Source organism: Ochotona princeps, chromosome X (assembly GCF_030435755.1).
Source record: "Ochotona princeps isolate mOchPri1 chromosome X, mOchPri1.hap1, whole genome shotgun sequence".
Taxonomy (NCBI): domain Eukaryota; kingdom Metazoa; phylum Chordata; class Mammalia; order Lagomorpha; family Ochotonidae; genus Ochotona; species Ochotona princeps.
The window spans coordinates 44,800,927-44,811,042 of record NC_080865.1 but is presented as its reverse complement, the minus strand read 5'-3'; the positions used below and the strand labels follow the sequence as shown (position 1 = coordinate 44,811,042).

The 10,116-nt window shown below is 38.4% G+C and overlaps 1 long non-coding RNA gene across 1 annotated transcript in view; it reads right to left on the bottom strand.

Annotated features, from left to right (window-relative positions):
- Nucleotides 1–6,815: 6,815 nt before the first annotated feature.
- Nucleotides 6,816–10,116, bottom strand: part of LOC131478613 (uncharacterized) — a 51,211-nt gene continuing 47,910 nt past the window's right edge. The window contains exon 4 of the long non-coding RNA XR_009244580.1: nucleotides 6,816–7,508. This is a non-coding gene — a long non-coding RNA (uncharacterized LOC131478613). The remainder of the gene's footprint in view (nucleotides 7,509–10,116) is intronic.

Here is a 10,116-nt window from a genome sequence, read left to right as displayed (position 1 = left end):
CCAAAGCCTTGTGAGGCTGGAGGAAAAGAAGCAAAGTGGAGGGCCCAGTGCGGTGGCCTAGTGGCTAAAGTCCTTGCCTTGAACATGCCGGGATCTCATATGGGCACCGGTTCTAATCCCACCAGCTCCACTTCCCATCCAGCTCCCTGCTTGTGGCCTGGGAAAGCAGTTGAGGACGGACCAAAGCCTTGGGACCCTGCACCCACGTGGGAGACCTGGAAGAGGTTCCTGGTTCCTGGCTTCGGATCGGCACAGCACCGGCCGTTGCGGCCACTTGGGGAGTGAAACATCGGACGGAAGATATTTTTCTCTGTGTCTCCTTCTCTCTCTATATCAGACTTAGCAATAAAAATAAATACATCTTTAAAAAAAAAGAAGCAAAGTGGAGTTTTACTTCACAGTCAAAGGGCTATGAAGGGCTGTGTCTCAAGAAGCAACAGCAGCAGTCAGAGGGCTTTGGGGGTTTGCTTCTATACTTTCAGCTTATGGCTGCATGAGCTCCAACTAACAGAGGTATCTTGAAGGCCTCTGGTTGCATACAGCAGCTGACCGGTCATTTTCAGGGCTGTAGATTTGAGTGAGGGAGGATGTCTTGTTCTGAGAAGATGCTAAGATCACCAGGTGTGAAGAGATCCTGTAAAAGACTCAGGGGGAAAAACTAAGCTGAATGTACATTTTGTGGTGAATGGTGAGAATGATTATATCAACTGGAGCAAGAAAAGTATTTGATAATGTATAACTTCTATTCATAATAAAAACTCATAAAATTAGGAAAACAGCAAAACTTCAACTTCATAAATAAAAAACCTATCGCTACCATCATCAGTGGTGATAACCTTTTATTGTCTTTATATTTTTATTTTTTAAATATTTATTTAATTACTTATTTGAAAGTCAGAGTTACAGCAAGGGAGGGATAGACAAAAAGGAGAGATCTTTCATCCACTGAGTCCATCCCCACAAATGGCAGCAATGGCCAGGGCTGAGGTAGACCCAATACAAGAGCCAGGAATCTCTTCTGGGTCTTCCATGTGGGTTCAGGGGCCCAAGGACTTGAGTCTTCCAGGGCTTTTCTCAGACCATTTGCAGGGAGCTGGACTGGAAATGGAACAACTGGAAATCTCATATGGAACGCAAGTGCTGCAGGCAGTGCCTTAACCAGGTGTGCCATAATGCAGATCCCTGTACTTTCATTTTTTTAAATATTTCAACTTTTTACTCATTTACTATTTAATTGAGAAGCAGAGAGATAAACACAGAGTCCCCCTTCACTGGTTCACACTCCAAATGCCTACAAGTGCAAGGGACAGGTCAGGCCAAAGCCTGGAGCAAGGAATTGATGGGTAGCAAGAATCCAACTACTTGAGCCATTACCCATTGCCTCCCAGGGCATTAGCAGGAAGCTAAAATTGGGAGTAGTGGTCACTTGGATATGCAATATGGTATCCCAATGGTTGGTTTAACTGCTAGGCCAAATGCCTGTTCCCCTTCACCATTTGTTAATGTCTCATAGATCTGCACTGTTAACTGACCTTCTAATCCTTATATTAAGACATTGTATTTCTTCTCATTTTTCCTTCATTATTCATTCTTGCTAGGTGATTATCAATATTAATAGTCCTTGAAAACCAATCAAGTTTGTTGATATTTTGTATTACTTTCAGTTTAAGTGACTTCCAGTTTTATCCTTTAAACTTCATTCTCCTACTCTTCAAGTATTTTGTGCTTACTTTCTATTTGCTTATGGTGGAAATTTAGTTCATTGATCTTTTAAAGGATTTATTTATCTTTGAAAGGCAAAGTCAGAGAGAGAGAGAGAGAGAGAGAGAGAGAGAGAGAGCGCGCGAGCATGCTTTCACCTGCTGGTTCACTTTCCAAATGGCTATGATGGTGGTCAGGTTGAAGCCAGGAACCAGACCTTCTTCTGAGTCTCCCATGTGGGTTCAGGGCCTCTGGCACTTGCCCATCCTGCACTCCTTCCCTGGGAATACCAGCAGGAAGCTGGATCAGAGGTGGAGCAGCTGGGACTTTACTGGGTGCCCATATGGGGTACTGGTGCCCCAGTTGGGGGCTTTCCCCACTATGCCATGGTGCTGGCTCCAGTTCATTGATTTAGAACATTTCTCTTTTTTCTGATAGAGGCAGAAAAGTTGTAAAGTTGCTTTGAAGACCTCATATAATATCATCTATCAAATTTCAATATGTCATATACTCATTATCCTTTTACTCCATGAAAGATACTGTTAAGAGAATGAAAAGACAAGCGACATAGTTTGAAACACACTTCTATGGTAAAGGACAGATATTCACAATATGCAAACAATTATTTAAATTCAATAATAATTAAATAACCTAAGTAAAAATACAGCAAACAGGAAATTCATGCATCCCATATCAGAGTATCTTGGTGCAAGTTCCAGCTCTGCTCTGGAGTCCAGCTTCCTGATGTTGCACATCCTGGGAGGTAGCTGTGATAGCTTAAGCAACTACGCCCTCATCATTCATGTAAGAGACCTAGATTGAGTTGTAGGTTCCTGGGTTCAGCCAGGCACAGCCCTGGTTTTTGCTCCATGTCTCTGTGTGTCTTGTCTCTGGCTTTCAGATAAATTAAGCAATTTTTAAAAGTTTTAAATAGAAGTAAAGATCTAAACTGCTCATCCAAGATATATATGATGGTAAATAAACATATGAAAAGATACACAATATCATGTCATAATGAAATTGCAATCAAAACAATAGGATGTCATTCCAAAGCTCTTAGGAAAGCCAAAATTCAGAACACTGAAACACTAAAGTTGGCTAGGATAAAGAGCAACAGGAACTCTTTTATTAGCTGGTGGGAATGCAAAAGTGATTGCTGTTGCATTGAAAGATATTTTTACAGTTTCTTACAAAATTAGACACACTTTATCATGATTCAGCAATCAGGTTCCTGATTCCTGTGACAAAACTTACATCTACAGAACAACCTGCATACATTTATAACTTATTCACAATTGTCAAAACATGGAAGCAACCAAGATATCTTTCAGTAGGTGAATAGGTAAACTGTGGTACATTGAGACAATGGAATATCATTCAGCAACAAAAAGAAATAGACCATCAAGATACAAAGTGATAGAAGGAGACTGAAATGACTACTAAGTAAAGCAAGTAAATCTGTAAAATCTATCCATTGTAGAATTCCACGTAGGTTCTTTAAAATAATCATTAAAAATAGAATTAAAATATAAGCTTACTTTGGTGTAAAAAGATTTAAAATAGTTAACCAGAAATGCATATTACGAAAAAGCTGTGCATGGATTTCAAACACTTTTGTACCAAAAGAAATTTATTTTTGAATTACATTTATGCACAAAACTTTTGTAATGCTAGTATATATGACACTCAGTAAAAGGCAAAGATACAGAGAAAAATAAAACAGTGTTTGTAAGGGGCTCCAGGAAGAGAAGTAGGATGAATAGGCAAGGCACAGGGATTTTAGGCCGGCGAAGCTATTCTGTATGATATTGTAATAGTGGATACATGTCATATATTTATGAAAAGCCATGGAATGTTCACTGCAAAGATGGAACCTTAGTGTAAACCATGGATTTTCACACACACACACACATACACACACTATATAATGGTTGATCACTCACAAGAAATATATCACACCAATGCCAAACGCACAGCTAGCACACTGAATGGTGAAAGACTGAAAGCAGTCCTATAAGATCAGCAACAAGAAAAGGATGCTAACTTTCACCACTTCTACTTAACATTTATTTGGAATCTAGTCAGAGAAACTAGGCAAGAAAAATACATTAAAAGGATCCATATTTTAAAAGGAAGAAGTAAAGCTGTCTCTTTTTTGCAGATAACATGATCTTATTACATAGAAAATCCCAACAGTTCCATGACAGAACTGCCAGTACTAGTAACCAGTAAATTTGCTGTATACAAAATAAACACACAGAAGTAATTCGGATTTGTAGATACTAACAATGAATGAACTGAAAAGGAAATGAATAAAACATTTATAACAATATTAGAAACAATAAAATGTTTCTGAATAACTGCAAGAAAAGATATAAAACAACTGTATACCTGAAAAACAGAAAACAATTGTGAAAAGACACAGATATTGCTCATGAAATGGAATATATCAATACTACCAAAGCTATCTAGAGATTCAATAAAATTCATGTCAAAATCCCAATGATTTTTGATAATCGTACTTATTTTATCAGCCAAGAATAACATTAACAAAGATGAAGAAAGCTTTAAAACATAAGATACAGTAAAAAATATAAGCAATTACTAGTGTTATTACATATCATAGTGCTCTAAGAGAAAGTATTACTATCTGTTACAAAGAAAGAAATAAGGAAGGGGAGAAGGGGGTGAGGAACACGGGCAGGAGGGAGGGCAAGATGGGAGGCACCGCTGTGCTCCCAAATCTGGATTCTGAGATATGTGAAATTTGTTCACTTCATATAAATCAAATCAGTTATTTTAACAAGATATATTACGGCAGGAGGAAAAACTGGGAGGGAAGAAAGGGAAGGAAGAGAGGAATCCCTACACCTACAAAACTATATAATGGTACACTTTTTAAAAATCGAAAAAAATGTTAAAAAGATTGATTATAAGAAATGTCTCCTACGGGGTTAAACCAAAATTCTAAAGAACTTTCTGGAAAATAATATCTATGTCTAAACAATTTAATCATGCAAAGGAAATACACTAAGATAGAAATGGGGAAGGCCCGGCACAATGTCTCAGTTGGTTAATCCTCCACCTCCAACCGCCAGGATGCCATATACGTGCTGGTTCCTGTCCTGGCTGCTTCACTTCCCATCCAGCCTTGCTTGTGGCCTGGGAAAGCAGTGAACGGCCCAAAGCCATGGGACCCTGTACTCTATACCTGTACCCGCATGGGAGACCCGGAAGAGGCTCCTGTTTCTGGCTTTCAAATGCTCAACTCTGACCATTGCAGTCATTTGGGGAGTGAACTAGGGGATGGAAGATCTTTCTCTCTGTAAATCTGTCTCTTCAATATTAAAGAAAAATGGTGAAATATTTTTACCCTTTTATATTAAAAGTAATCTAAATAAACACAAACCTTTGTATCTGTAAGATTCAGAAATATGTCACTGTTTTCATTTTTGTATTCATTCATGTTCAAATCACTTTTTCCTTTTTTTCATAACTTCCATCACAAATGTTATTCTACGCTATGTTTTGGTAACTTTTACACAACATTTCTTTGAAAGTCAGAATGACATAGAGGGGAAGGGAACGAGGGGCAGAGAGAAGGACGGATCTTCCAGTCATTGGTTCATTCTCCAATCTGCACCAACAGCCAGGGCTGGGCCAGGCTGAAGCCTGAGGGCCGGGAACTCTATCCATGTGTCCCATATTGGTGGCAAGGGACACAACTAACTGAGCCATCCTTTTCTATTTGTCAGGCACTTTAATAAAGAGACAAAGTGGGACAGCAGAAATTTGAACCAGCATTTTGATACTGAATGCAGACATCACAAGTAGTAACTTAACTCATAGTGCCACAATATTCACTTCTTGCTGGCTTTTTGTTTGAAAGTAGGAAATGTTGAGGTAATATTTCAGATAAGCAGAAAACTGTACTATATGTAATTTACTAATCTTAAGTCACTGCATTTTACTGAGGTTTTTAGTAGATTTAAATTCCCCAGTTGTACAGTGTTACAATTAGCAACAAGGTAATAATCTTCAGGAATGTAAGATGTAAACAGGAATTATGATGAACTATGCCCAATTATATTTTATATTAAGTTTAAGCAAAGTTTTGTTAAGGCAGTGTACACAAGTCACACATTAAACTCTGAAACAACACAGAAAAACCTATTTGTACTTAAAACAGTTTGGAAAGGCCCAAGAACAAACTATAGTGGTTGACAAGAGTATTGTCCTCTATACTTTATGGTGTTAGAATTACTTGTTAGTCCTAAATAATACTTTTAAAATATAGATTTAGAAACTATACCTGGATTACATTTTTCATCTCAGTAACTGCAAGTGTAACAGACTTAAGAATGTAGAAAGGGACAACGGACTGAGCTAGAACTAGATGTTTAGCAGAGTGTGGTTAGTTAAAAGTGTCTGAGTTCTCCATAAAAAGCTCCTCAGGAATAAAATCATCAGGTAAGGATACTAGGTCTGCATCCACTGTAGGAGAACCCTCAGGTGTAGAAACATCCAGTAAACGAGCAGAAGAAGTGGTTAAAGTTATTTGTCTTTCAGCTGCCATTTCAATGTAACCACCAAGTCTCTGGTCTAGGACCTTACTGGTCCTGGACAAAATGAAATGTAATGGTGCATTAAATGTAACCAGTTTGGACTGATAAATAGGTTTTCTAACTAGTGGAGGGCCCTGGTGAATGGGATGGAAGGCCTTTTCTTGGGTCCACCTGGTAAAGTTTGAGGGCGCCCACTCAATTGGAAAAGGAGGCTGAGTAAGGCCTACAATTGCATGGTGACATTGAGGGCAAAAGCTAGCTCTAAACATTCGATCTAGGTCACTTTCAGAATAATCATTTTGAACAAGTCTAGTCTGTTGTAACCAATGTCCTAAAGCTAGAGTGGGGAGAGATGGCTCTTTACAATCAGGGCAACACCACTTGTCTAAAGACATCTTTGTTGCAAGGTGGCACAATCAGTCAACAAGAAAGAACAGCACAAAATATCATTAAAAGCACAGTTAGTTCTTGTAACAAAGCTAGCTTACTTCAGACTTTAAATTTGAAAAAGTAAATTTGACAATGATTCCCTACCTCCCACTTGGAGCCTCTGTGTCTAATAAAATATGTAATAGTAAGGGAAGAATGCCTTGTAAACGAATAATAATGTTCTAATTAAATAAGTTTGTGAGAGCTCAGTAAATTAAATGGTAAATAAACCTACTAGCATTAAATAGATGTGAAGAGAAGCAATTAAGTAGAATTCTATTAATGTCAACAGATTTAGTTTAGCTATACAAATGGAGGCCTATTCTACATGCCTCAAAGAAATTTCTTCAAGGCCAGTTCTTTTTTCTTCCTTGAATGCTAAGCCCAGTATCAGTTCTTAAAAAGCAGTCCATACAAGATAGAATGTGTTGCCTTCCAGTGACAACGGATCACAAACTCTGAATATTAGTACTCAAGGTGAAGTCTGCCTGAGCAGGACAGTTTTGAGTGAACTCAGACACCAAAGATGCTTTCCAGATGGATCTGCACAGTTATCTCAGTTGGCGGTATTAGGTCCCCCTCGATGTTTAGTAGTAGTAGTTGATGAGTTTGATGAGTTATTGCTTGTTGTAGGTGATTTTCATTAGTGAGGAAGGTAAATTGGCAGAAACTCTTGTGAGACTATTTCTCAGAGTATTTCTAATAAAGTTCTACCTTGTTGCTCTCAAATCTTGACACAATCTCTTAGAAGTACTTGATGAAAGGCATCAGGTTGCAGGTTGCACTTGGAATTTCAGAAATGTGCCAGATGAACTGATGGAGGGAAGAAGAGAATTGGACAAATAATCAGGCCCATGCTGCTTACCATCTGGATAACCAATTCATCAGAGATGAGTGTGGGTCAGAGAAAGTAGTTTATTTCAAGCTGGCTTCATGGGGAGAAGGGATATCTCTTGATAAAAACATGTTCTTTTCCCAAAGATGACCTTTTTTTGCATAAGACAATTCACCCTAAAATTTATATGGAATCTCAAGGGAATAGCCAGCACAATTTGAAGTACAAAATTGGAAGAGTCACATTTCCTGATTTCAAACCTCATTAGAAAGCCCCCAAATTAAAAACAATGTGGTTCTATCATACAAACATATGTAGACCAAAGCAATATAATACAAAGTCAAAAACCAAATAAACAAATAAATAAAAGCAATTTCAATGGTGAATGATACCACCCAACAAACAGTGCTTGGAAAATTGGATGTCCATGTACAAAAGAATGCAGTTGGACCCTTACCATGTCATGCATAAAAATACAAATGTAACAAAAGCATAAAAACTAAGTTCTTTGAAGAAAAGAGAGCAAAGGCCCGGAACATTGGATTTGGTGGTGATTTCTAGGATATGACACCAAAAGCATACACAGCTAAACAAAGAAAACAGATGACTTGAATGTTAACAAGCCAACACTTTTTTTTACATCAAAGAACACTATCATAAGAGTGAAAATACATCCTACAGAATGGGGATCTAGTCACAAAAGGTTAGTGATTTGTTCAGTGTGAGCCACTGAATAACATGACTACTTTCCTACTGAAAGTGAACTGCATAAATAGTTCTGTTGTTTGTTGCCATAGTAGAGGTTTCTTGATTTTCTTTAAAGTTATTTATTTATTTACTTGAAGGTGAATGTTATAAAGACAGATGGAGAGGCAAGACCTTTCATCTGCTGATTCACTCCCCAAATGGCCACAATGGCCAGAGCTGAGCCAGGTCAAAGAAAGAGACCAAGAACTCTGTGAGTCTCCCATGTGGGTGGCAGGCCTCAAGCACTCTGGCGATCTTCCGTGGCTTTCCCAGGTGCGTTAGCCGGGAGCTAGATGGAAAGGGAAGCAGCTGGGAGTTAAACCAGTGTTCATACAGGATGTAGTCATTGCAGGAGGTGGCTTAACCTACTGCGCTATGGTGCTGGTCCCAGAGAATCACGGCTAAAGCATCTAGGCTCACCGTGAGAAAATCAGTCATCCATGAATAGACAGACTAGGAAAAAAATGTTTTCTGCTTAAGTCTTCTCCTTAAGTCATTCTATATTGCAGGCTGACTGTAGATATACATGGTAGTTGTCTGGACTGAGAAAGGCGGGTTGGGATGTCAGCAACAACCTTTGTAGTTATCAGTCAAAGGGCAGAGACTAACCAATGTCTTATACTTGGTTGTCATTGCCTGGTATAGTGACTGTCACTATAGCAGGAAGTCATTTAGCGAAACCTGATAGAAATGGATAGATGGATTGATGGATGACACTTTACTCATTCCCTTGAACAGCAAGATCCAGTATCTTAAGTCTATTGACAACTGCAACCTAACTTGTTTGATATATTCTTATATTATTACCTGTCTTCATATTGTACTGGTCCATATTGAATGGTCCAAATGTCGTCACAGGCTTCATAGCTTTCTATGTCTCTAAATGCTCTCTCAAAGACATACTGCAGCTATCAGGTCACACAAGCCTGTTTCGGAACCTGAATTGTATGATTTTCCTCAATGTATTCTGTTCAACCCAGAAAATGTAACATATAACTGCTGGCTAAGGAAATGCTAGTGGTTGTAGATGCTGAGTATCTTAGCCCATTTTGTGCCGCTATACCAGAATACCACATACTGGATAACTAACTAGTAATGAACAGAAATTCATTTATCATAGTTCTGGAGACTGAGAAGTTTGAGATCAGGGATTATATCAGGTGAGAGTCTTCTTGATGTGGCAGAAGGACAAAAGAGGGCAAGAGAGAAAGAGAAGGGGGTTGAACTCATCCTTTTGTAAGGAACTCACTCCCACAATAATGAACTGATTCCTGCAACAATGGCATTAATCCACTCATGAGGGTAGAGCTCTCTCAACACTGCTGCACTGCGGATTGAACTTCTTTGGCGGATACAATCAAACTGTAGCACCGACCAAGGAAATAATAATCACACAGCACAGAATCCTTACCATTGATGAAAGCAAAAGCATCCTCAGAAATCCTGAATGATTTATATCATTCCAGGTCCTTTCTCTGTGATGTCTAGTACTCAAAAGAAAGCTCATCCAGTGTTGCTGAGAAAAGAGTTTCACACAAATTACGTCTGTTTCAGAAAAGGCACTTTTTATTTTCGTATAAAATTCGGTATTACATGATGGAGAGAATTTCTACTTTAGTTTCTTGGGATGCCATTCATCATCAGCTTTAAGTAGAATATCAAGCAGAGGGTACATCTCCTCTTGAATAAGTTAACATGACTACAGATTTCCTCCACTATCCATGAAGGATATTTTCTAAGACCCCAGTAGATGCCTGAAACCACAAATAATACTACACTCTCTAAATACCATGTTTTTTCCTACATATACACAAACTGTGTTAAGGTTTAATAAATAAA